The sequence below is a fragment of the Piliocolobus tephrosceles genome, chromosome 12 (genome assembly GCF_002776525.5).
Source record: "Piliocolobus tephrosceles isolate RC106 chromosome 12, ASM277652v3, whole genome shotgun sequence".
Lineage (NCBI taxonomy): Eukaryota > Metazoa > Chordata > Mammalia > Primates > Cercopithecidae > Piliocolobus > Piliocolobus tephrosceles.
The window spans coordinates 363,161-391,019 of record NC_045445.1 but is presented as its reverse complement, the minus strand read 5'-3'; the positions used below and the strand labels follow the sequence as shown (position 1 = coordinate 391,019).

The window sequence follows — 27,859 nt, the reverse complement described above, 5'->3', positions numbered from 1 at the left end:
ATTAAGCAATGCAAGTGTTGCTGGGGGCCTTGGCAAGAGCAATTTCAGTGGAGGGGTTAGAGGCAGAAACTAGACCAGACTTGTACTAGGAGCTCGTGAGAAATTCCAAGACATATCTTCCCAATACTGGGCAGCATGATAAATGTCCACATTAGAGAGAACTGGTGAGCAGGTCATGCTCAGCCAAGGCATTTTACATGCCTAATGGAATCTCACGTAGAAACCTTCTCCAAGCGTAGAGGTAAGCGTAGGTCTGATGGCAACAATCTCACTTACTTTTCCTTCGTCTGCGAATGTCTTGATTTCCCCCGCATTCCTGAAGGTAATTTCGCTTTGTAGACAGGGTTGCGGTTCTTTTGTTTCGCCACTAAGAAGTGTTATGCCGCTTCCTCTGGCCTCCATGGTTTCTCATGAGAAATATATTGCCATTCTACTTGCTTTTGCCATATGGGTAAGGTTTCCTTTCTCTCTCTCTCTCTCTCTCTGCTTTTGAGACATTTTTCCTAGGTCTTTAGTTTTCACAAGTTTGACTGGGATGCTTCTTAGTGTAAGTTCCTTTAAGATTATTCTTAAAGAAGCTGAGGTTCACTCAGCTTCTTAAATGTATAGGCGTGTGTGTCTTTTGCCATATTTAGAATCTTCCAGCCATTATTTATTTGAATACTTTTTCAGTCCCACCCCCTTCCTCCTTTCCTTCTGGCACTACGATGACACAAAAGTTAGCTCTTTTGTCATAGTCCCACAGATCCCCAAGTTTCCACTCATTTTTCCCCCCATCACTTAGGCTCAGGTCCCATGTTCTGACTGGGGGTTTTAATGTTAGTTCCACTTCAAAGCCTTTCCAATGGTATTTGGTTCTGTTAAGCATGATCAGCAGTCTTGGAACTGGCGAGGTCTGTATCCCTTACTCAGTGCAGTTCTCAAAGTCCTTTGTATGTTGTATAGGATCACATCTGTACATACACAGCTTGGGGGTAAGCTCAGAAGTTCGTACACAGCTTCATGGGTTTACTTTCCCAAGCACTTCCTCCCTCCCTGCAATCTCCCCAGCGCTTTCTGGTTCCCTCAGCTTCCCGTTTTTAACCTTCTAGCCAGAAAGCTGTTGCTATCGCTTTCGGTACTCTTCTCTGCCACACACTTCCTGTGCCTTTGCCTTCCTCTGGTGTCATTCGGCAGGAAGACCGAAGAGAGAAAAAAGGAGGCATGAGCACCCTCTTGGGACCTACAATCAGGGAGGAAGGTTACTTTCCTTCAGAGTTTTAATCACCTGAAGGCCCTGGCGGCTGCCACTGTCACTGTCTCTACCTCTGTCACCACCACTGCTGCCACAGGATTGCCTGTGGGCTAGAACATGAAAGTACGAAGAAAAGAAGAAAGAAAAACTGGGGATCCCCTTAACTATCGCTGAGGGTTAGTATTCCCTTTTCCCTCTTCTCAAGTCAGAACCAGAGCTCTCTCTGTTCACACCACTGTCTACTTCTAACTTGCAGGCTACATTGAGCCAAGGATACTAAAGGGGGAAAGTGTCAAATTCACTGCTGTTTCAGTGGTGCTTCAAATTGTAGTCTTTCCCCAGTCTGCCTCCTTCCATTTACTTTTCAGAGTCTTCAAATAGCTGGCCCATGCACTGCGTCCACATTTTATAGCTGCATTCAGTAGAGTTTGCATGCTTCATCTCGCCCAGGAGCAGAAACACTCTGGAGATGTTACATTTTACTTTTATATTTAAGTGGAACAAATTTGTTCCCTTGTAAGTAATTGATTGTGTGTGTGTGTGTGCGCGTGCGCGCTTAGGTGCAGAAACAAATTCTTTGTGTTTGAAGTACCATAACACAACTAGAATATATCTCAATATTGATTGTCCTGCATCAATTTTTCCTGGTAGAGACTTTGTCCTTTTGAGGAGCAGGTTCAATTCTTCCTTTATTTCTGGAAACTTTTCACATACAGCATCTGTGGATATTTTTCTATTCCATTTATTAGGCTCTTTACTTAAGGCATGTAAATTATTGTAATGTTGGATAAGCATTAGCGTGACCACCTAAAGTTCTTCCTCCACGCGCTTGTTTTGATTTGTATGCATGTCTCTTCTGCATCTTGCTCTTCCTAATTTACTTCTTTGATCCACCATGTGGTACTTTGGGTTCTCGGTTTCTTTTCTGAGCTCAGTAATCTCCTTTTAAATCAAATTTGGTTACCAATCATCTGGTCTTTGAAACTTTGTTAAGTTGAAATCGTATTTTACATGGCTTACAGAAGTCTAGGATTAGTTGCATCTGTTCCTTGTTTTATGCATTGTTCCAGTCTGTGATGGTTATCTGTCTTTTGTATACTATGATGATTTCTTTCCTACTCTTCTTTGTTTTCTTTCTTTTTCTTTCTCTTTCTTTCTTTTCTTTCTTTTTTTCTCTCTCTCTCTCATTCTCTCTCTTTCCTTCTTTATTTCTTTTCTTCCTTCTTTTTCCCTCCTTTCTTCCTTCTTTTTTCCTTCCTCCCTCCCTCCCTCTCTCTCTCCTTTTCCCTCTCCCTCTCTATCCCTGTAGATTGTTAGCATCATTGCTAAACCATTTATTTTTATTTCAATTATGGAAAACATTGTCAGACTTTCTATTTGCTCTAACATTCTGAGGCTGATAATTTGAGGGCAGGCGGGATGTTGATTTCAATCTACCTTTTTTTCTAAGATCTTGCTAAATATCGTCTATCATGCTCCACTCCATCCATGCAAGGGTGTGTCTTACTCTGAGGGTTTTGTTTTGTTTGCCCAACTCAGCACAGTGTCTTGGAAAATGGAAAGAATTGGGAGCCTTCCTACCGCTGGTGAAATCTAGGAGTGGCAATTGAGGGCTTCTCTTCTCAAAGGTATTTACTTAATTTTTTTCTGCTTATTCTCTCAGTCCATTTCTCCTCAAGTCAGAGAGTCTTACATCCCATTCTCAGGATCTAACTGGCTCACATTGTTTTTCCTCAGTATTGCTTCCAGGGGGTGGGGACAGAATCAGAAGTGTGCTAAACCAGCCATCCTCCCCACTAGTGTGTGTGTTTGTATACACACACACACATTCCTGGGAAGCCACTTTCCTCCCTCTCTCCTTCCTTCCCCTGCTTCTCCTCCTTATTCTTCTCTTCTTCTCATTCTGCTTTTTACCATTATTTATTTATTTATTTATTTATTTATTTATTTATTTATTTATTTATTTTTTATTTAGTACGAGAGGGGAAGGGAGATTCTTTTATCTTTCTTCACTCTACCATCTTTTACAAATAAATTGTAACAGTACTGACTCCAAGTTAGATAAAAGGTTGCGTGCTTGAATATGATTATTGCTTTGCTTGAGTTTGTAGATTATTCACTAAAAATAGCCTCAGGAAAACAGGACCTTCAACAGAGACAAAAGAAAACACGCCAACCAGCAACTCTGGGAAGGGGCTGACCAGCCTGGTAAGAATAGGCTGACGGTGCCTGTAGAAGGTCACAAAACATTGACCAAGAAAGCAGTGATTAACTGCCCACCTGAGACTGAATACGTTTTAGAAGAATGTTTTGATCGTTATTTCCCCGAAAAACCCCTAATCCAGAGGCACAACTCAGAGAGGTGATCACTGAACTCTAGTTCAGTGACTCCTCTGGGTTGCTGACTTCTCAAATAAAGCTAACTTTCCTTTCATCAAAGCTCCTCTCTTTGAGTTTTTGGCCTTCAGGTGATGAATGGCCTGGACCGGAGTTCAGTTACAAAATCTCTGGTTTTGGAGGGTTATTTTTTTATTCCTGGGATATATTCTGGCTGACCTGGAGTTAGTTTTAGATAAATGTAAGCTTTCTAGTGGATCTGAATCCGCACTAAGGGATATGAAATTTTCAAGGTCTTTTTATTTTTAATCGCAAACACTTCATTTTATCAAATCTTAATCGTCTCCAATTTCACCACAAACAATACAAGGACCTTGTCTTACAAGTCAATGCTGTCCAGTATTTAGTTATAATTTGGTCAGTTATATGGTCTTCATGCAGTCTTTTTTTTTTTTTTTTGACTCATAGCCATGGTTACTAGTTTCTTTGTTTACCGTTCCTCTGTTGCATCTTGCTTTGTTCTTTTCGTTCAATTTCCTTTTAATGGAAGAACATCTTTAAGTCATTCTTTCAGTGAGGGTTTGTGAGTGGTCAGCCCTCTCGACCTTTGTTGAAGAATACCTTTACTGGCTGGGTGTGGTGGCTGACACCTATAATCCCAGCATTTTGGGAGACCGAGGCGGGAAGATCACTTGAGCTCAGGAGTTCGAGACCAGCCTGGGCAACATACTGAGACTTTGTCTCTACAAAATAATAAATAAATAAATAAATAGCCGGGAGTGGTGGTGCTCACCTGTAGTCCCAGCTACTCGGGGGAAAAAAAAAAAAAATTAGCCAGGCATGGAAGTGCACACCTGTAGTCCTAGCTACTAGGGAGGCTGAGGTGGGAGGATCCCTTGAGCCCAGGAGATCGCACCACTGTACCCCAACCTGGTCGACAGAGTGAGACCTTGTCTCAATAAATAATAAAATAAATAAATAAATAAATAAATAAATAAATATTTAAAAATATATCAAAAAGAATATCTTTACTTCACTCATTCTTGAACTGTAGTTTAGTTGAGTATGACATTTCCCCCCATTCCCCGAATGCATTAGTGATGTGATTCCATTTTTATTGCAGTTGGTGAAAAGTCTGCTGTCAGTTTACTATCCCTTTGATAGCACTGTCACTTTTCTTTCTAGTTGATTTTAAGATCTTTCCCCTTTTCTTTGTTGACCTGCACCGGTTTCCCTGTGATTCAGTTTTATTGTTTCTTGCTGTGGCTCATGCTTTTAGAATATGAAGAACTATGTCTGTTTTCAAATCTGAAAATTTCCAGCCAGTATCCTTTTGATTATTGGTTTACCCCTATTCTCTTTATTCTCTGATTCTGTCATTCCTATTAGAGGTTTTTTGGACCTTTGCATCATTTCTCTGTATCTCTTAACCGTTTATACATTTGCTATCTTTTCTTGCTGCCTTCTGAATAATTTCCTTACTTCTATCTTCCAGTTCACTAAAGCAGATGAATCTGCTTTTAAACCCATCCTCTGAGCTTTTGCTGTCACTGGAAATAATGTATTTCATTTTTGGAAGTTCTACTTGGTTCTTTAAAGAAAGAAACCGGCCTCTTCTTTTTCCATGGAGTCTTGATCTTTCTCATATGTTTGGATTACTTATTATTTCTAAGTATCTTACACAAACTTATTTTATACTCTCGGTTGGCTCTATTCTCTGAAGTTTTTGGTAGTTTAATCCTGCTCATCATTGTGTTTGCTGATACTCAATCACAGGCGACTTTTTTTTCCCTCAGGTGTTTTATAATTTTGTTTGTGAGTTCAGGGATTTGTTCAGATGATTTCATCTCTGAGACTTCAGTGAGGTTTGACTGGGGGTGTATCTCTGGCTGTTATCTTTTTGATGTTAATTTGTAAGCTTGGGGTTTTCAAGACCTAAATAAGAGGTATTAATTCCAACCCTAGACCTACATGACAATAGCCTTAGAGTTACAAATGACCAGGGGAAGCATTTTATTTTCTCCCACCAGAACCCATGAAGAAACAAACTCTCTTGTCATCTCACCATGGTGGTGGGAAGACTTTTTTTTTACCTAGTCCATCCTTTCATTGACTGTGTAGCCCTTGTGAGGCACCAAGGCTTTTCTCCTCTCCCTGGTGGTTATTGAATCCATTCCCCTACCAGCCTAACATAAATTCAAATGCCCGTTGAGCTGCTCTTTAGGTTCCTCTTTGTTTTTTGACACCTGAGGGTCAATTTCCACCGTAAGTTCATCATATGTGCATTCAAAGGAATATTTATTAAATTTTATCCTGCCTTTTAAAAGGTGCTTTGTAACAGGAGGGTTTTCAGGTTATCTAGTGTGCCCTGTTTTCAGAAATGGAAATTAATTTCCCCTTTAAAACTCCCAGAGCACTAAGAAGCTCCCACAAATTTTCTGGAAGAGGAATGTGATGGTGGGGAAGACTTTTCATGAATATGTAGCCTCAAAGAAAGATTGGTGCTTTAGGGTGCCAGACACTCAATGACAGCTTAAGATAAGTGAGGAAGGGCCTAGGAGTTGAAAGAGCCCTAATCGCTCAAAGCCACATGTCACAAGAAATTTTGGGAAGAAGAGCCACTTTATGAGCTGGTTACCTTCATGGATTTTTCTTCCCTAGGCTCAGAAGTGGAAAAATATGAAGATCCATTGCTGATGGGAATCCTGCCCTAAGCAAATGGTGGTGAGACATGGCTGCTTTTAGTGCATTTATTATATGTGACCATTTAAAAGCAGGTACTGAAGGCTGCGGAAGAGTCACGAGGTGGTACTCAAAATATGGTTATATAGGTAACTGGGTGTGGCTCTTCCCTGAGGCACAAAGAACTGATTTTTGTGTACTCTTTGAAAGGAAATGTATAAAGTTGGTGTTATGCTTTACTCAGAACATTTTTAAGAGGGTTGGGAGTGATGCAGTCACTTTAAAATGATATACAAGATTGAACACTCTGCTAAACTTCAGATAAGAGTATCCAATTGCCTCTTGGACTTCCCTGCCTAGATGTTCTGTTCCACGTGTACCTCAAACTCAAATATACCCAAGACTGAAAACATCTTCTCTCCAAGCTCTCTCCTCTTCTAATATATGCCCTGTGTGAATAAGGTGTGCCCAGTTGACCAAACCAGTAACCTAGGAGTCATCTTGTCACCTTCCTCTCCCTCAACCCCTCTCTCGCAATTAATTGGACACCAAGTTCAGTGGACTCTACCTTCAAAATGCCTCTCAAATCAATCCACGTCTCTCCTTGGCATTGCTGTTGGGCAGCAGGGCCCAGGTTCCCACTCCTCTTGGAAATGACAGAGGTCTCGCCTCTTCTGCACCTTCCCCCGAGCTTGAGGAACTATCCTGTCCAGAGGAAATCCTTTCCTTTCCATATTTCTATAGAATGCTGTCTAACACTTTGAATTCCCTTCAGGCTCTGGGTATCAGAAATCAACACAGAAAGAATGCCAGGCTATTTGTTTCCCTCCAGGACGAAGTTAGAGTCTTGAGGGCAGCGAGGAAGGCAGGCATATGCATTGTTGCAAACCTTCTCAAGTGATTCTGATGTGCAGCTCCGGTCAAGAGCCACTGCACAACGTGGTGAGCTATTTGAATACAGGGACCATGCCTTTCAACTTGTATTCATCAAAACACAACATAGCCGATACCCGATATAGAATCAGTGCTCAGTAAATGTTCCAGTGAATGAGTGAATACAAGAACTAAAGAATGATATGGTGCAAAGAAATGGATGAAAGGGATCTTACGAGCTACTTAGTGCAACCCCTTCATTTTTTTCAGTTGCCATAGTGTTGGGATTGCTTGAGGCTCCTGGATGTTCACAGGATGTCATTTTTGGCAACCACAGACCACTAGTTACCCAGCTTTTTTAGGTGTTGTGTAGCAAGGAGGGATTTCAGGTTATGTAATCTGCAATATTTCCAGGAATGGAAATTATTTCTTTTTCCTTTTATGACTCACACAACATCAGGAAATTTCCACAAAATTCCCAGAAGAAGAACATGATGGAGGAAACCACTTTCCCTATATATACATATTTTAATGGAACTGCCAGTGAAGCAGTAGATGTGGCCAGAAGATGCCACTTTCCTGGTGTCTGCTGAGAACTCTTTTCTCCCATTGGTTATTTTCACCTGCCTTCTTCTGCAGGTTCCTTTTTGTTTGGGCTCATTTTCCATTTTCTCTCTATCTAGGTTTGTTGAAAATGCAGGAGCGAGTGCTTCCCAACCTTCCCTACTCCAAACGCCTATGCACACGCACCCAGTTGCATGCGTGCACGTACACGTACACACATATACACCCACACGTACATGCGTGTGTGCACACACACTCCTGGACTCTTGAGAAACTTTCAAAAGGAACTTATAGATAGGGTGAGGACTTTTATTATTATTTATTAATTATTATTATTATTATTACTTATATCTGAAATATAACATTTTGGACACATGGAGGTGCTCTAACCCCCAGATTCCTGTTTGTCTCTGGAAAGGAGCAGGCAGTCTAGGATGGGCAGGGACACGCAAGACAACTTATCTTTTGCCATATGCATTAGGCCTAAAGTATTTACAAAGCAAGAGAGGCAGCTGTGGTAAGGCAGAAAAATCCCGGGATTCAGAATTAAAACAGCCGGGTTAGAGTCCTGGCTCTGTCACTTGCTCTCTAACTCTCAGTTTCCTCATCTGTAAAATCGGGGCAATGGTACTACTTCATATTAATACAACTGCAGCTGCAAAAGACTGGTTTAGGCACCCATGTTCTGAGCTCCCACAGACTCCTTGTGCTTACCTGGTGTTAACATTGGCTGTTAATACATCTGTCTCCCATGGTACAAGGAGATCTTAAGGGCAGAAATTCTATTTGGCCTCCACTGTGCCTGCCCTCAGTACACAGCAGAGTGGTCAATGAATGTTGGTTGAGTGAAGAAAGAACAATTGGACATTTGCGTGTTTTTGTGTGTATAATTCCCATTTTACTATCATCGGTAGGCTACCAGGATAGTACAAATCTATTTTTATTGTATGTAAATTTGACATATAGACATTCCAAATTAACAGGAGTTGATTCGCTCCCCATGTTACCTAACAACTACTTTTGGAAAGTTGTTAGATCCCTTTAGGAGGATATTTCAGTACGTTTGCTCCCCTGGTTAGGGTTACGGTTAGGGTTGTGTTCCCAGCACAAGCGTCTCCTCAGTAATAAGCCTTTACATGTGTGCACCAGTACTTTAAAGAGGTTTTTTTTTTTTTTTTTTAAGGTGTTTTCGTGTACACTGACTCATATGCTCCTCACAAGAACCCCATGAGATAGGCAGGAAAGGTGTTCCTGCTACCACTTGATGGATGAAGAAACCAATGTTCAGAGACGTTAATTGAGTCACTACATACCATATCAAGAGCAAGTTTGTTTCAGAGCTGGGCCTAAAACAGAATCGGGTTTCTCATTTCACAGTCTGGTATTCTTTACGCAATCCATTTGTTCAGCCTCGTTGCATTTTGTGATGTAGCTTCAGTGATATTTTTTGCATCTCATCCTATTCCTGCTTCGCAACTGCACCTCCTACTACTTGCCTCAGCATACTCTCAACCGGGGCTTCTCAGGTGCTCAACCAGGGCCTCTCCCTCTACCCTGAACATGTCCTCTTGCAATTTCCTGCCACTGGATCTTTGCATCTGTTTTCACCTCTTGGTGGGCACCCCCTCCCCACCCCCATGTCACTGCAGGTTGAAAGAAATCCTAGGCATCCTCTTGGTTTCAACTCAAAGACCACCTAACTTCATGAAACCTCTGCAGATGGGCCCTGCTGGACGAGATCTCTCTGCCCTTGCAGAGCAGTCCATGTCTTGTTCTATATCCACTTCCATATCTGCTTCATTCCCTTCTCTACAGTGTCCCTTGCTCTGTGTTCTCACAGCCCTCTGTCCTCAGTTTTCACGGCACATATTGCCCTATGTTGTGAGCCTGCTTTCGCCCTGTGACTGCGAGCTCCTTGAGGACTGGAACCTTGTCTGATTCATCTCGGTATCTCCAGCACCCAGCACAGGGCCTGGAACACAGTAGTTGCTCCAAAAAAAATGTTGGATGAATGAGTGGATGGATGAATGAACACTACCCCACACAACGCCTTGGATAGAGTAGCTGCAAAATAATAATGGATTGAATTGAGTCTATAACCAGATCTCATTTCTTTTCATCCTATCTCAGTGCGAGATGAAGGTTCTTTCTTCTGACTCAGGCTGTCACTTCCACTCCCGCTCTGGGTTCCATCCTATCCTGCCTCCCCAGGTGCCTCACTCCATCAATTACCTCTTCTCTCAAGAATCTCTCCATCTTCTCTGCCTGGCTCCTTTCCTTGCAGTAACTAAAATGCTCAGGTCTCTCCTCCTACTCCAAAAATAAGTACCCTCAACTGAATGGGTGTCTTCTTCCTCACAGTATCAAACTATGTACCTCACTGGGGAGTAACCCAGCTGAGTGAGCCCTTTACTGGGGAGCCTTCAGTGTCAGTCTCCTTAGATCTTTTTCTCTCAGGTTGGTCAGATGGCTCACAGAAGACTCTTCCAGCTGCGAGAATTTTAGAGGCAGGGGCAGGGAAGAAGACTGGGGGTTCACAGGTTTCAGGACACATGCTTCCACTCAACACCCCTGTTTTCAGTACAGAACCCCAGCCCTCAACTAAGTCTGGGAACTCCCCATCCAGAGACCCTCTGCTTTACCCTCTCTAGGGAATAACACACCAGACTTCTGTCAGAGCATGGGAGGGCCAGCCCCTCACTGGCATTGACAGCAGGAGGGGATTTGGCAATGAATCTACTTCTTAAAAGAGTTTTCAAACAGCCTTCATTATTTTGATTCCCACCCCCCTTCACTTCCAGAGGGAACTCCACTTCCAGAGTTACCTTGTTACAGCCTTTGAGGATTTCTGGAGGTGGCGAGTAAATCAAGTTGGCTTTTTGCTTTTCCCACTAAGGTCTCAGAATTCCTAGTTTGTGGCCTTCTTGGATCTGCTAAGTCAGTTGCCACTCATCCATCTGTTCTTCAGCATCCAAAATTTAGTTGCTGCCTCCTTTCCTGTTCTTCAACCCTTTTTATTTCATCTTCAATCCTATCCTTCTAATCCTTTCAAAAATCATATTTGCAGCAGTTCCAGTGGGGGTATTGGGAGATGGTGAAGTTAGATGTGGAAGTATGTGCTCTCCACCTTAACTATGCATCATCCCCTGCATGGGTGACTGCCTGCCTGTCTCATTGATTCTACATGCCTTTGTTACCACACCACTCTCCCTAAAACTCTCCAGACTCAGCTTTTCTCATCTGGCTCTCTGACCTGCTCTCTGACCATTCTGTTCTTTCACCTCTCAGCCTTCGGACTGCCAAAACCCCAAACTAACTTCCTATCCAGGAACCCTCAGGCCTAGAAGTTCAGATGTCTTGCCAATATATCTGTGCTTCACAACTTACCTACTCTCTCTGACCCCTAACATTTTCACATACTTTTCCAATTCTGACTGTCATAAATTTGCTGCTTCCCTCTAAGTAGAATGTTGATTCCTGTCAAACACACAGGAATCACACAGCCCTGATTCCTCCTCTTCTCTCAAATACTGATATTGTCAACAATGATAAACTACTACTATGTACTCAGTGATTTTTATGTGCTGCTCACACTTTATACACATGTATAGATTCATTCTTCATCATAGATTTTTCAGGTAGCTGGCATTTATTAGCCCCACTTTGCATAGGTAGAAACACAGGCTCAAGGAAGGAAAGCAGCTTCCCAAAGTCAGAGGCAGAATTCAAGCCCAGATCATTCCAAGTTTGTGCCCTTCCTATGACATGACACTGCCTCAGTCAAGGCATCAGAGAGGAAGCTAGAAAGCAGATGGTGAGAGGATACTGAGTACCTGAATTGGAGGGAGTGGCCACCATCAGTGGGTAGACGATGGAGAAAGATGAGGCTAACAGAGAAAAACCTTCACTGAGTTCACAGGTTTACACAGCATTAGCCCTTGTGATCTTCAGTTGTGCAGGGCACGAATCACTGTGCCTGTCTGCCCACACAGAAAGTAAGCTAGAACACCACCACTAATCTATATGATATACACCAAAATGGCTTAAGATGATTTATTGCAACTGTAAAAAATGCCCCCGCCTCCCATTTTTTCCAGAAAGGAAGTGTGGATTGCATTAATCTAGCTAAAGACTTTTATACTGCTTTACAGTCTGACACAGAAACAGACAGTCATAAAGATAAGCCCGAATCATCAAGAAAGTGCACAGTCGTATTTTGCCAACCCAATTGAGGGAATCAGGGAAGAGTAAAATCCACATGGAAAAGGTTTCCCCTGACTTCCCGTTCATGATGGTACAGTGAGTTCATGTTATGGAACGCTCACTGCTCCAAACACATGGCAATGATGGACAAAATATAAAAAGGTAAGCTCAAAAAGGCATAGCCAAGACAAAACAAACAAAACAAAACAAAAACAAAAGATAATTGTCTCCATGTTGAAGTACTACACTTGTTGCTCTGGAAGCAAACCATGGTAGCCAGAAGCTAAGCTCCTGCAATGTATAGCGTTTTCAAAGTACCCTGGGCAAGATGGAAGACAAAAGCCAGGCTCACGGATTAAAGCCAAGGACTAGAATGGAGCTACCCACAAACCCACCAACCCCTGACTGTAAGTCTGACAAAAAAGAACCACCGCCAAATTCTGCCAGGGTCTTTGGTTCTGATGAGCTGCAGGCTTAGGGAGGTGAGGATGCAGACATGTTCTGGCCTCGTAACTAAGAGTTGAGCTAATCCACAGCTGAGCTAAGTGAGTGGATTTCCAATATTCCCAAGAGCACCCTGGGGCCAGTGATATGGGTATGTTCTATCAAAGGGTTTTGAGCCTAACAACTGACTGGTATTTTGCAAGAGAAAAAAAAAGTACTGAATAAGGTTAATTTCCTTCCATTCTTGGAAGAGGCAAAATTAGAAATGATGATTTTTTTTTTTTTTTTTTTTTCAAGACATGGTCTTGCTCTGTTACCCAGACTGGAGTGCAGTGGCATTATCATAGCTCACAGTAGCCTCGAACTTCTGGGCTCAAGAGAGCCTCCCACCTCAGCTTCCCGAGTAGCTGGGACGGCAGGCACTCGTGACTCCACCTAACTAAGTTTTCTTTTAATTCTACTTTTTGTAGAAACGGGGTCTCACTTTGCTGCCCAGGCTGGTTTCAAACTCCTGACCTCAAGCGATCCTCCTGCCTTGGCCTCCAAAAGTGCTGGGATTACAGGCGTGAGCCGCGGCACCTGGCCAGATTTTGTTTTTAAGTTTGAAATGCTTCATTTAGAGTTTATTAACCACTAAATCTCTCTTTTTTTTTTTTTTTTTAACTTTTAAGTTCAGGGGTACAAGTGCAGGTTTGTTACATAGGTAAACTTGTGTCATAGGGGATTTGTTGCATAGATGATTTCATCACCCAGGCATTAAGCTTAGTACCCATTAGTTGTTTTTCTTGATCCTCTCCCTCCTCCCACCCTCTGTCCTCCAAAAGGCCCCAGTGTGTGTTGTTCCCCTCTATGTGTCCATGTGTTCTCATCATTTAGCTCTCACTTATAAGTGAGAACGTGCAGTATTTGGTTTTTTGTTCCTGTGTTAGTCTGCTAAGGATAATGGCCTCCAGCTCCATCCATGTCCCTGCAAAGGCCATTATCTCATTCTTTTTTTATGGCTGCATAGTATTCCATGGTGTATATGTACCACATTATCTTTCTCCAGTCCGTCACTGATGGGGATTTTGGCTGATTCCATGTCTTTGCTATTGTGAATAGTGCTGCAATGAACATACACGTGCATGTGTCTTTGTAATAGAATGATTTTTAGTCCTTTGAGTGTAGACCCCGTAATGGGATTACTGGGTTGAATGGTATTTCTGACTTTAGGTCTTTGAGGAATCACCACACTGTCTTCCACAGTGGCTGAACTTGTTTACAATCCCACAGTGTATAAGCATTCCTTTTTCTCCACAGCCTCGCCAGCATCTGTTATTTTTTGACTTTTTAATAATGGCCATTTTGGCTAATATTAGTTGGTATCTCATTGTAGTTTTGATTTGCATTTCTCTAATGATCAGTGATGTTGAGCTTTTTTTCTTCATATGATTGTTGGCCACATGTATGTCTCCTTTTGAAAAGTGTCTGTTCATGTGCTTTTCCCACTTTTGTATGGGGTTGTTTGTTTTCCTGTAAATTTGTTTAAGTTCCTTATAGATGCTGGATGTTAGACCTTTGTCAGATGCGTAGTTTGCAAATATTTTCTCCCATTCTGTAGGTTGTCTGTTTACTCTGTTGATAGTTTCTTTCACTGTGCACAGCTCTTTAGTTTTATTAGACCCCATCTGTCAATTTTTTGCTTTTGTTGCAATTGCTTTTGGTGTCTTCATCGTGAAATCTTTGCCCATGCCTATGCCCTGAATGGTATTAGAGTTTTCATAGTTTGGGGTTTTACATTTCAGTATTTAATCCATCTTGAGTTAATCTTTGTATCTAGTGTAAGCAAGGGAGCCGGTTTTAATCTTCTGCATATGACTAGCCAGCTATCCCCGCACCATTTATTGAACCGGGAATCCTTTCCCCATTGCTTGTTTTTGTCAGGTTTGTCGAAGATCAGATAGTTGTAGGTGTGTGGTCTCATTTCTGGGTTCCCTATTCTGTTCCCTTTGTCTATGTGTCTGTTCTTGTACCACTACCATGCTGTTTGGGTTACTGTAGCCTTGTAGTATAGTTTGAAGTCAGGTAGTGTGATGCCTCCAGCTTTGTCCTTTTTGTTTAGGATTGCCTTCGCTATTCAGGCTTTTTTTTTTTTTTTTTTTTTTTTTTTGTTCTGTATGAATTTTAAAATAGATTTTTTTTTTGCTCGTTCTGTGAAGACTGTCAGTGGTAGTTTAATGGGAATAGTATTGAATCTATAAATTGCTTTGGGCAGTATGCCCATTTTAATACTGATTCTTCCTATCCATCAGCATGGAATGTTTTTCCATTTTTTTGTGTGTGTCATCTCTGATTTCTTTGAGCAGTGGTTTGTAGTTCTCCTTGTAGAGATCTTTCACCTCCCTAGTTAGCTGTATTCCTGGGTATTTTATTCTTTTTGTAGGAATTGTGAATGGGAGTTCATTCCTGATTTGGCTCTCAGCTTTACTGTTGCTGGTGTATAGGAATGCTAGTGATTTTTGCACATTGATTCTGTACCCTGAGACTTTGCTGAAGTTGTTTATCAGCTTAAGAAGCCTTTGGGCCGAGACAATGGGGTTTTCTAGATATAGGATCATGTCATCTGCAAGCAGGGATAGGTTGACTTCCTCTCTTTCAATTTGGATGCCGTTTATTTCTTTCTCTTGCCTGATTGCCCTGGCCAGAACTTCCAATATTACGTTGAATAGGAGTGGTGAGAGAGGGCATCCTTGTCGTGTGCTGGTTTTCAAGGGGAATGCTTCCAGCTGTTGTCCTTTCAGTATGATGTTGGCTGTGCATCTGTCACAGATGGCTCTTATTATTTCGAGGCATGGTCCTTCAATACCTAGTTTATTGGGAGTTTTTAACATGAAGGGATGTTGAATTTTATCAAAAGCCTTTTCTGCATCTATTGAGATAATCACGTGGGTTTTGTCTTTAGTTCTGTTCATGTGATGAGTCACATTTATTGATCCGCATATGTTGAACCAACCTTGCATCCCGGGGATGAAGCCAACTTGATCGTGGTGGATAAACTTTTTGATGTGCTGCTGGATTCAGTTTGCCAGCATTTTGTTGAGGATTTTTGCATTGATGTTCATGAAGGATACTGGCCTGAAGTTTTCTTCTGTTGTTGAATCTCTGCCAGGTTTTGGTTTCAGGATGATGCTGGCCTGGCCTCATAGAATGAGTTAGGGAGGAGTCCCTCCTTCTCAATTTTTTGAAATAGTTTCAGTAGGAATGCTACCAGTTCCTCTTTGTACATCTGGTAGAATTCAGCTGTGAATCCATCTGGTCCTGGGATTTTTTTGGTTGGTAGGCTATTTATTACTGCCTCAATTTCTGAACTCATTACTGGTCTGTTCAGGGATTCAGTTTCTTCCTGATTCAGCCTTGGGGAGGTGTGTGTCTCCGGGGATTTGTCCATTTCTTCTAGACTTCCTAGTTTATGTGCACAGAGGTGCTCACAATATTCTCTGATGGTTGTTGGTATTTCTGTGGGGTCAGTGGTAGATATTCCCCTTATCATCTCTGATTGTGTTTATTCGAATCTTCTCTCTTTCCTTCTTTATTAGTCTAGCTAGTGGTCTGTCTATTTTATTACTTTTTTTCAAAGAAGAAAAACAGCTTCTGGATTCTTTCATTTTCTTGAAGAGTTTTTCATGTCTCTATCTCCTTCAGTTCAGCTCTGATTTTTGTTATTTCTTGTCTTCTGCTGGTTTTAGGATTTGTTTGCTCTTGCTTCTCTAGTTCTTTTAGTAGTGATGTTAGGTTATTAACTTGAGATCTTTCTAACTTTTTGATGTGCGCATTTAGTGCTGTAAATTCCCTTTTTAACACTGCCTTCGCTGTGTCCCAGAGATTCTGGTACTTTGTATCTTTGTTCTCATTAATTTCATAGAACTTCTTGATTTCTGCCTAAATTTCATTATTTACCCAAAAGTCATTCAGGAGCAGGTTATTCGGTTTCCATGTAATTGCATGGTTTTTAGTGAATTTCTTAGTCTTGATTTCAAATTTGATTCTTCTGTAGCCCAAGAGACTGTTTGTCATGATTTCAGTTCTTTTGCATTTGTTGAGGAGTGTTTTACTTCTGATTATGTGGTCGATTTTAGAGTAAGTGCCATGTGGTGATCAGAAGACTGTATATTCTGTTGTTTTGGGGTGGAGAGTTCTGTAGATATCCACCAGGTCCATTTGATCCAGTGCTGAGTTCAGGTCCTGAATATCTTTGTTAATTGTCTGTCTCAATGAGCTGTCTAATATTGTCAGTGGGGTGTTAAAAAGTCTCCCATTATCGTTGCGTGGCAGTCTAAGTCTGTGTGAAGGCCTCTAAGAACTTGCTTTATAAATCTGGGTGCTCCTGTGTTGGGTCCATATGTATTTAGGATAGTTAGATTTTCTTATTGAATTGAACCGTTTACCATTATATAATGCCCTTCTTTGTGTGTGTGTGTGTGTGTGTGTGTGTGTGTGTGTTTTAATCTTTGTTGATTTAAAGTCTGTTTTGTCAGAAACTAGGATTGCAACTGCTGCTTTTTTATGTTTTCCGTTTGCTTGGTAGATTTTCCTCCACCTTTTTATTTTGAGCTTATGTGTGTCATTGCATGTGCGATGGTTCTCTTGAAGACAGTATACCATTGGATCTCAGTTCCTTATCCAGCTTGCTACTCTGTGTCTTTTAATTGGGGCATTTAGCCCATTTACATTTAAGGTTAGTGTTGGTATGTTTGGATTTGATCCTTTCATCATGATGCTAGCTGGTTATTTTGCAGACTTGCTTACATGTTTGCTCTATAGTGTCACTGGTCTGAGTGCTTCAGTGTGTTTTTGGAGTGGCTGGTAACCATCTTTCCTTTCCACATTTAGTGCTTCCTTCAGGAGCTCTTGTAGGGCAGGTCTGGTGGTAACAAATTCCCTCGACATCTGCTCGTCTGAAAATGATCTTATTTCTTCTTCACTTATGAAGCTTACTTTGGCCTGATATGAAATTCTGGGTTGGAGTTTCTTTAAGAATGTTGAATATTGACCCCCAGTCTCTTCTGGCTTGTAGGTTTTCCACTGAGACATCCGCTGTTAGTCTGAAGGGCTTCCCTTTGTAGGTGACCTGGCCTTTCTCTCTAGCTGCCTTTAACATTTTTTTCTTTCATTTCAACCTTGGAGAATCTGAGGATTATCTGTCTTGGGGATATTCCTCTCGTGGAGTATCTTCCTGGAGTTCTCTGGATTTCCTGAATTTGAATGTTGGCCTCTCTAGCTAGGTTAGGGAATTTCTCATAGATGATATCCTGAAATACATTTTCCAAATTGGTTCCATTTCCCCCATCTCTTTCAGGGGCACCAATCAGTCTTAGATTTGCTCTCTTTACATGAGCCCATATTTCTCGGACATTTTGTTCATTGCTTTTCATTCTGTTTTCTCTATTCTTGCCTGCCAGTCTTATTTCAGAAAGCCAGTCTTCAAGCTCTGAAATTCTTTCCTCTGCTTTGTCTATTCTGCTATTAGTACTTGTGATTGCATTATGAGATTCTTGTAGTGTGTTTTTTCAGTTCCATCGGGTTGGTTACATTCTTCTCTATATGGGCTATTTTGTCTGTCAGCTCCTGCAATGTTTTATCATGACTTTTAGCTTGCTTGCAATGGGTTACAATGTACTCTTTTAACTCAGTGAAGTTCATTCCTATCCATATTGTGAATTCTACTTATGTCATTGCAGCCATCTCAGCCTCAGCCCAATTCCAAACCCTTGCTAGAGAGGTGATGAAGTCATTTGGAGGAAACAGGGCACTCTGGCTTCTTGAGTTTTCAGCGTTCTTGCACTGATTCTTTCTTATCTTTGTGGGCTTATCTACCTTTTTTCTTCTTCTTCTTTTAACAGTCTGGCCATGTTTCTGCAGGGCTGCTGTAGTTTGCTGGGCTTCTTCCCCAGTTCCTAGTCACCTTGGATTTTCCAGTACCTGGAGCTATCACCAGTGAAGGCTGTGAAACAGCAAAGATGTCAGCCTGCCTCTTCCTCTGGGAGCTCTGACCCAGGGAGGTACCGACCTGTTGCCAGCCCAAACGCACCTGTAGGATGAGGCTGGAGACCCTGGTTGGGAGGTCTCACCCAATCAGGAGGAATGGGATCAGGGAACTGCTTAAAGCAGCAGTCTGGCCATGCTTTTGCAGATCAACTGTGCTGTGCTGGGGCACTGCTTCCACCCCTCATCGGTGTGGGCTCTCCAAAGCCTGGAGGCTGGAACAGCTAAGTCGCCCAAACAGCAAAGACGGTGGCCCCTCCCTCCCTCCCGGAGCTCTGTCGCAGGGAGAATTCAAATCTCTGTCAGCCAGAGAACACCAGTAGGGGTTGCTGGAGGCCTTGGTTGAAAAGTCCCACCCAGTGAGGGGGAACAGATTGGGCACCTGCTTAAAGAAGCAGTCTGGCCATGCTTCTGAAGAGCAGCTGTGCTATGCTGTTCTGGGGTACCACTTCTGGGAGCTCTGTCCCAGAGAGCAGCCTGCCCCTCCCCCGGGACCTCTGTCCCAGGTAGGTGCAACACTGCTGCTGGTGGCTGGCTGGAACTCCAAGCCAGTGGGTCTTATCCTGTGAGGTGCAGTGGAAGTGGGGCCCGCAGATCGTTGCTGCTTGGCCCCCTGGATTCAGCCTCTTTCCTAGGGGTGTGTACAGGGGTCTAATCTCCCGCTTTGCAGGAGCTGCAGTTACTTTTGCTGGAGTATGTAAAGCTCCTGGGTCTCTGCACGTGCTGAAGCGGCTGCTCTGCTGAGACTCCACGTATCTCTGTGTGTCAAGTCTGACACACAGGCCCTGGTGGAGTGGGTTCACGAGGGGATCTCCTGACCCAAGGGTTGCAAGGATCCATGGGAGGAGCGTAGTTTCCCAGGATCGTACATTCACTCACTACTTCCCTGGGGGTGGGGGAGGTTCCTCTGTCTCCATGTTGCTCCTGGGTGGGCTGCCATCCTGCCTTGCTTTTCTTCATTCTCTGTGGATCGAGTTGTTTCCTTGATTAGACCCAATGCAGGTACCTGGATGTTTCAGTTGAAGGTGCTGCATTTACTTGCCCCTTTCCTTCCTCTCCGTGAGAACCACTCACCCTAGCTGCTTCTAGTCAGCCATCTTGGCCACTCCCTCCCCACCCTCCCTCCTTTTTTAAAAAAATGCTTGAAAACTATTTGCAAAAGAAACCTAGAGATTCTCATGGTTCTTTTAAGATCTTGTTGGATGGACTGTGAAAGTGGGATTATTGTCTATGAATGGTCAGCTAGACTGTGTGTGTTTGGAAAGGGTGAGGGAATTAACATTTATTGAGCAAAAGGGCATGCTAGTTAAAATCATTGTTGTCTCTGGGGACAGATTTTTCTGGGTTTTAATCCAAACTCTGACATGTATTAGCCGTGTGACCTCTATTTTTCATTTGTAAAATGGAGATGGGATTGTCGCAGGAATTAAAAGCACTTAGAACCGTCCAGGATATACAAAGCACTGTGTAGGAGTTGGCTGTCATTATTAGTCATCAGTCATCTTGCTTAATAATCACAAAATTGTTAGAAAATCCTGTGAGGTAGATATTTTCCTTACCATACCCATATGAGAAAACTTAAGCAATGAGAAGTCAAACAAAGTTACCAAAGTCACACAATTACAGAGTGACAGAGCCTTTAGACGCTGCCTAGTCCAAGGCTTTCATTTCGCAGAAGAGAAAATTGAAGTTCAAAATAGGAGAGGTACATGCCTCAAGTCATTTAGTGAGCCAGTGCCAGAACTGGGCCTAGAACTCAGCAGCAGGACTCTTCCTGTCAGTAGTTCTCAAACTTTGTCATGTGTTAGAATCCTGCAGAGGACTTGCTAAAACAAACTGCTGGTACCCCTGCCCAGAGTTTCTTACTTAGTAGGCGTGGGGTGAGCCTTGAAAATGTGCATTTCTAAGGAGTTCTCAAATGATGCCGCTGCTGGTGGTCTGGGGACCCTACTTTGGGAATCACAACACACCATAATTCGTACATCTTTTGTTCTTTTCATCATGGACTACACAGTCTGTGACCTACAAACACTTTCAAAGAAATGGGAACCAGTGATGAAAACCAAAGAAAACTACATAGCTAGCAGCAAGAAGGTATGGTGACTGACCAGCAGTCCTGGTTCGTGTGGGACTCTCCTAGTTTTAAAATGGAAAATGCTGTAGTTCTGGGCACAAGAGGATGGTTGGTCACTCTAGATGAAAGCGAACAAAAGCCAGTGTCAGCTAAATGCCAAACAAAAAAGGACATACATACAGAGAATGTGGTAACTTCTGGTGACTTTGTTTGAAAAGGACTCATTCATTTATTCTTCCAACACATCTGTATTATAAAACTACTGTCCATAAGGCACTGTGTTAGGTGCTGTGTTCCTGACCCTACAGATCCCATTCCACCATAGCAAAAGGCAAAAGTGGCTCTACAGTGAGCTTGGTAGACATAGACCCATGCTTATATGCTCAGGGACACCTGGAAGAGATGTAAAAAAAAGAAACATCTCACATAGGAAGTTTTCAATGCATCGTGATCAGGACTCAAATAATTCCCTTCTCTTTTTCTTCAATGTACCAAAGGGAGTACATTGTTGAGAAGGATTGGTTGCAAATTTCCAAAAAGGAGGGTAAAATAATTAATGAGTCAAGGTGTCAGGAGAGACAGAAGGTAAGGGGAGTCCTTCAGTAAGTGGGGGAATTGATTTGCTTTGTGTCCTCATCTCTCCAGGGCCATGATCATGTCCTTTGCTGGCCGTAAACCAAGGCTGACCTCAGTTATAGTGTAATCTTCAAGGCTAATTTACACAAAACTTCAAAAATGGTAAACATCCTCATGAAGACTAATGATGACATATTTTAGGAGTGCATAATAGTAGGTATAGAGAAAAAACTTCAGGGTAAAATGTTATTGCTGTTCTTATTGCTAAAGGGCATACTCCTTAAGAACCAAAGTTAATTATCAGTCCTTTGACCTATGAGGAAAACAAATTTCATGGACTCCCCTAAAGATTCCTATATAGTACAAATAAAATGCCGAAATATTTTGGGAACACATTTTGGAGCACTGGATGTGTCAATAAAATAATGTGTAAATTGCCAAATGTGATCTAGGAACTCCCTGCAAACATCAGATTAGGCTCTATTCTCTATCTGAATACTGACTTTGCTTTGCTTTGTAACTCCTATCTTCACTAATAATGCCTTTTCCCCCCTCTCGTGTGCATCCTAGCCTAGATTCTCTTTCATCATTCTACAGTGGTCAATGTGGTTATTGTACATCTTCACTTTCAATGAAAGCTGAGGGAAAAGAAGCCTCATAACCTGCCCTCCCCCCATACATAAAAGAAGCCATTTAAAAAATAAAAGCAGCAAGCTACTAAATTTGACTCATTCAAATCTTGGTAATTAACATGTATAGTATTTTATGAGAGAGACAGAGAGAGAAAGAAAAAAATTAGCAGAAATGGAGGAAAACATATTACATCCTAAATACCACCAAATTGCCAAAATACACATTTGGGTAGTAATCTCCAGAGAACTCTCCGGAGGCACAGCATCTATCATGCTGATTTCCCTGAATAATATTACAGGATAGACCTGTGTTCTTCTCTTGGTGGTGGTGGTGGTGGTGGTGGTGGTGTGTGTGTGTGTGTGTGTAAAGAATTATCATATGGAACCTCACAAGTCTCTAAAACCTTTCTGCAATTATCCCTCATAGGACTACCACACTGATGAGTTTGTTCAACAGGAGCTGTTGTGACTTCCTAATTTAACTCCTATAGAGATGATTTGTATCGAAGATAAAACACTATATTTGAACTCAATTCCCACCTTATCCCTGAGCTTATGCTACCAAGCAATTCTTATAATGTTTGGAGTTCTATTAGGCTATAGAGAAAAATCTAGGGTTTCAGCTAAACCCTTTAATCCCCAGGCCTATGTAAAGGACTGTCTCAAGGTAGTCGCTAGCCCATGGGTTCTCAAAGTATGGTCTGAAGACCCCTGGAGGAGTCCCTGAGGCCCTTTTAGTGGGTCTGCAGATTAAAAATTATTTTGTATAATAACACCAAGATGAGTTACATTCAATTAAACATTTTTCTTTTGAAATTAAGCAGACTTTTGGAAACCCAGATGTGCATGTGCATAGCCCTGTAGTAGGCTAAGTGGAAGTTACAAAGGCAATAGTAGCTTTTTTTCCCCCTCTCATTATCTCGTGAGGAGACAGAGGACTTTTCCAGAGGCTACATGACATATGGTTATGTCATCTCTCTGACAGCTGAGGGATGTGTGCTTCTGTGTTCTTGGGTTTTAAATATTTCCCAGTCTTAATACCTAAAACAATTAGTATCAATAGATAGAACCCACACCCAAGAACTCCTTGGGGCCTTCAATAACTTTTAAGAGTGTTAAGGTGTCCTAAGACCAAAAATTTTGCAAATTGTTGCTTTATCAGGATTTTTGTTATTTCTAGAATGCATTTCTTTCTAACTGATCTACTTGGGAAAAAAAATCACTACCTCATGGCAATTATTGCTTTCCTATCAATATGGAGATTATATTTCTGAAGGAGATTGACCAAAATTATATTAAAAGGTTTAAATAAAACAAGTGGATCCATGTTATAACATGAGGAAGAGAGCTGTCCCACTAGAAGTCTGACATTAGATAGCTCAGAGTCCCCCCTCTCTAACAAGTCTCCCCTACTAGAGAAAGGGACAGCTTCTGTTTTGTGGGACGAGATAAGGAGACAATCTGAAGTAGAGTTTGACACAATATTATTCTGCCCATATGAAATTCTGGTAGCCGCGGTGCCAGGTGTATTCATAATCCCGATGCTGTCAATTTTAAGCCTGAAGCCCCAAGAGGCGAGCAGTGTTTAATACATCATCCCTTGTTAAATAGCAGCCACAGAGTTGGCGGTAGCCAGTGAAGCATTCCCTGCCATGTAGGACACGCCAGTTGTCTATAAATAGGACCTGTGAATGGGCAAAAAAAAAAAAAAAAAAAGAGAGAGAGAGAGAGAAAACACTATCAGAAGAAGGACAGACCAAGGGAACCCTAAGTCAGAAGAGATCATTTAAAACACAAGCTTTAGGTTGTTCTCTGGTTACATTAAATGAGGTATTTTTCTTTTGAAATGAAACAAACGTTTGGAAACTAAGATGTGTATAGCCCTGTAGTAGGCTAAATGGAAGTTACAGAGGCAACAGTAGGTAATAGGCCCTGCAGTGGAAGAGCTTCTGTTTCTCAAGTAATTGTTCTCTTATCAAAGCAAATCAGATAATTGCTTTCTTTCTTTTTCTTTAATTCTTATTCTACCCTTTCTCAAAGGGTTAAATTATCTCATGACATTTTATGCTAAGCTGAAGGTATTTTTCATCCAGAGGAAATACCAAAATAAAAACTATGGAATCATGAAGCTGGAAGGACCCTTGGGGGTCATCCAGTTAAACCCCCTCACCATACAAATAGAGTTACTGATGCCTTAGAGATGGGATGAGGCTTGCTTCCAGGGCATTCAGTGAGTGAGCCGCAGGACCATGACCAACACCAAGGACTCTTTTCTCTTTTTCCTTTGCAACATTGTGACTCACATATTAAGTAAGTACCCGTTCTTCACTGTTTCATTATTACAAGCTTGCTTGACATCTTTAGAGATTAGGACCCACCCTGCCAGGCTTTAGTTTGACCCAAAACTCATTCTCAGGTCTCCTCAACTCTATCGTTAGAGTCCGGTGTGCTGTATACCAGCGATGGACGACATCATAAGGAACGGTATTGATGACAGCCCGGTCATAGTTGTTGTACCTAACATGGAATCATGAGAAGAAAGATCTCAAACACATGTTAAAGACATCTTTTGTTTATTGAACAATTTTATATAAGGCTTCCCCTATGTTCAATACTTGTCCCAGAGACGAAGTGCAATAAGTCAATATTCTCTCAGGAATATCACATTGGAGTGAGGAGTTCCACTGCCTGTTGACCGTGTTTTGTTTTTCTTTGAATAATCGAAGGATTCGGGATAGAAATTAAGTTCCAACTGGTTTCTCTCATCTTATGATATGATATTTTAAGTCTTTACTGGCCAAAGTTCATGGAAGCACTGGGGAAAGCTCTGAGCTTTCTCCTCACCAAACTGAGGTGGGGTGGACAAGAGAGGTTATACTAACAAAGCTTTCCTTTTAACAGGAGGACTTACAACTTCTCAGGTGTCTCCCTTTGTGGGAGGAATCCCAGCTATAGCCTAGTGGACCATTCACCCAGGAATCTTCAATCATTCATTCAACCCTAACATTTATAGGCGCACCGGCTACATGTGGAGGAGGTAGCCAGGGGCTAGATCATGTATATATTGCCATGCAGGCCATGGTAAGGACTTTGGATTTTATTCTGAGTACCATGGGAAGCCACTGAAAAACCTTGCCTAAGATAATGGGTTTCTGTTTTGCCTAAGGCAAATTAACTTTTTACTGAAGTATACTATACATTACGGGAAAGTACACAAATCGTAAGCTTGATGAATTTTCATGATGTAATCGCATCCATATCACTAGCACCCAGGTCAATAAACAGATCATTACCAGAACCCCAGAACCCTTCCTTATGCCCCTTTCCAGTAATGCCGCTCCCCCAACTCAAGGGTAACTGCCATCCTGACTTCTATCACCAAAGATTAGTTTTGCCTGTTTATATAAAACTTTATATAAATGCAATCACAATATGTATTCATTTGTGTCTGGCTTCTTTTTCATTTAATATTATGTTTAGGAGTTTCATCATTGTTTAGCAATAGTTTATTGGTGCTATACAGAAGTTGATTGCGTGATCACACCACAATTTACTTATCCATTCTACCGTTGATGGACATATGAGTAATTTCCAGTTTGGAACTACTACAAACAGTGCTGTTATGAACATTCTATTACATGTCTTTGGTGAACAAATATATTCACTCCTGTTTGAAATAAACTTAAGAATGGAACTTATGGATCATAAGGTATGTGTATGCTCAGATTTACTAGATACTGCCAAATATATTCTTTCCAAAGATAAATTAACATCCAATGGTGTCATTTTTGGACATCTCAGGCAATATTCCTTAGTGTTATATAGTACATGGCACAGAGACAATATTCTTAGTTTTGTTGCATATAAAATGAGCATAATAACATCTGCTTAGCTGATCTCACAGGGATACTGCAAGAATCAAACGAAAAAATAGGCCAGGTGTGATGGCTCACGCCTGTAATCCCAGCACTTTGGGAGGCCGAAGCGGGCAGATCACCTCAGGTCAGGGAGGCCGAAGCGGGCAGATCACCTCAGGTCAGGAGTTCAAGACCAGCCTGGCCAACATGGCGAAACCCCATCGCTACTAAAAATACTAAAAAAAAAAAAAAAAAAAAAAAAAAAAAAATTAGCCAGGCGCGGTGGCACGCGCCTGTAGTCCCAGCTACTTGGGAGGCCGAGGCAGGAGAATCACTTGAACCCGGGTGGCGGAGGCTGCCGTGAGCCAAGATTGCTCCACTGCACTCCAGCCTGGGCAACAGAACGAGACTCTGTCTCAAAGGAAAACAAAACAAACAAACAAAAAAAATAGAAAGTAAAAGAAAAAGAACATAATAGTCCATCCTCCCAGGCTTCAAGGAGCCATGCCTGGAGGGAGAATGGAGTGAGGACGCATAGTCTTCACCAGGTTATTGACACCCATTGTCATTTCCAGAAACTTCTAGTGCTGGGTTAGGCATTGGCAAAAATATTTTTAAATTTACTTATTTCATCATCCCAGAAGGGAAAGTGTTATTAACCTTCTTTCACATTTAAGGCAACTGAAACTTAGACACCTGCCACAAAGTTTATAAGTAGCAGAGAGGTTTTGAAATCTGGTCTCCTTAATTCTTTAACTCATTGTTTATGCCAGAGAACAGAAAAATGATCGTAATTCCTGTGTACGCTTGTTCATGAGAGCAGCATTTTTACAGATCACACTTGTAATCTTTTGACTTCAAATTGAGATTTACAGTTTAGAAATGTTTCCATATACAGTATCTCATTGACCCTCTGTATGATAACCCCGTGAGGTAAGTAGTACAGCTGTTATTGTCTTACTTTATAGATAAGGAAAATAATGATAAGGCCCTGTGATTTGTCCAAGTTTACATGGAATTTGGTATTCACTGTTTATATTAGATGGCAGTGTTTTCTAAAGCCAACAGAGAAAGTAGCAGGAAAAGTCTATTACAGATAAGCAAAAATGGTTGTGCAATATTCTTTGGATTAGAATAAGACTATTTCTGGACTTTGGCACAAAGTGATGCCATCATATTATTGTGCAGTTTTTCCTTTCTTTCCTGCTTTGATATGAAGCAAGAGAGAGCTGGGAGTAGGGGAAAGCAAATAAAGCAGGCATTTATCTGACAAGAAAAGCTAGGAAGATTTAACAAGGTTATCCTTCTTCTTAGCTGACAGACAAGTATTTCCCAAGACAGCTCCATAATTGAGTGGACAATGCATTTGATGGATTTGTGTATTGTGGTGTAAGTGAAAGCTGATGGGCTTTCAGATAGGTAGATAAATGGGCTTTCAGATAGATCACCATTACAATCTCAGTTCAGATGTGTGATCTTGGAGGAGCTATAGAAATTATAAAAATGCTAGAAGAAAACCTCGGGATGACTCTCCAGGATAATGCTCTGGGAAAAGATTTTATTGCTAAGACCCCAAAAGCACAGGAAACAAAACCCAAAAATAGATAAATGAGACTGGATTAAACTAAAGAGTTTCTGTGAGGCAAGGGAAACACTCAACAGAGTGAAGAAACAACCCACAGTATGGGGATATGGCCATTGTAGAATGGCCATTGTAGAATACCAAAAATAACAGATGTTGGCAAGTATGTGGAGAGAAAAGAACTCTTATACATTCAATAAACGGTGCTGGGAAAACTGGATGTCCGCATGCAGAAGAATGAAATTAGACCCTTTTCTTACAACATATACAAAAATCAACTAAAAATGGATTAAACACTTACATGTAAGACCTGACACCATAAATCTACTAGAAGAAAACATATGGTATACCTCTATGATACTCGTCTATACAATTATTACTTTTTTGATATGATCCAAAAGTACAAGCAACGGAAGAAAAAATAGGTAAATGAAATTACATCAAACTGAAAAGCTTCTGCACAGCAAAGGAAACAAAAGAATAAAGAGACAACCTGCAGAATGGGAGAAAGTATTTGCAAACTATACGTCTGATAAGGGGTTAATATCTAAAATATTTGAGGGACTCAAACAACTCAATAGTAAGAAAACAAATAACCTGATTTAAAAATGGGCAAAGGATCTGGATAGACATTTCTCAAAAGAAGACATACAAATGGCCAACAGGTATATGAAAAAGTGCTCAACGTCACTAATAATCAGGTAAATTCAAATTAAAACCACCACGAAATATCACCTCATACTCCTTAGGATGGCTATTATTAAAAGGACAAAAGATAAC

At 41.4% G+C, this 27,859-nt stretch overlaps 2 long non-coding RNA genes across 2 annotated transcripts; one reads left to right on the top strand and one right to left on the bottom strand.

Annotated features, from left to right (window-relative positions):
• Positions 1–1,098: 1,098 nt before the first annotated feature.
• On the top strand, positions 1,099–25,677 carry LOC116418981. The gene is made up of 3 exons (XR_004229232.1): positions 1,099–1,410; positions 6,233–6,295; positions 24,542–25,677. It is a non-coding gene; the product is annotated as an uncharacterized LOC116418981 (long non-coding RNA).
• Positions 20,661–24,673, bottom strand: LOC113221903. Its single transcript, XR_003308129.2, has 2 exons — positions 24,019–24,673; positions 20,661–23,325 (listed from the first exon to the last, which is right to left on the bottom strand). It is a non-coding gene; the product is annotated as an uncharacterized LOC113221903 (long non-coding RNA).
• Positions 25,678–27,859: the final 2,182 nt, after the last annotated feature.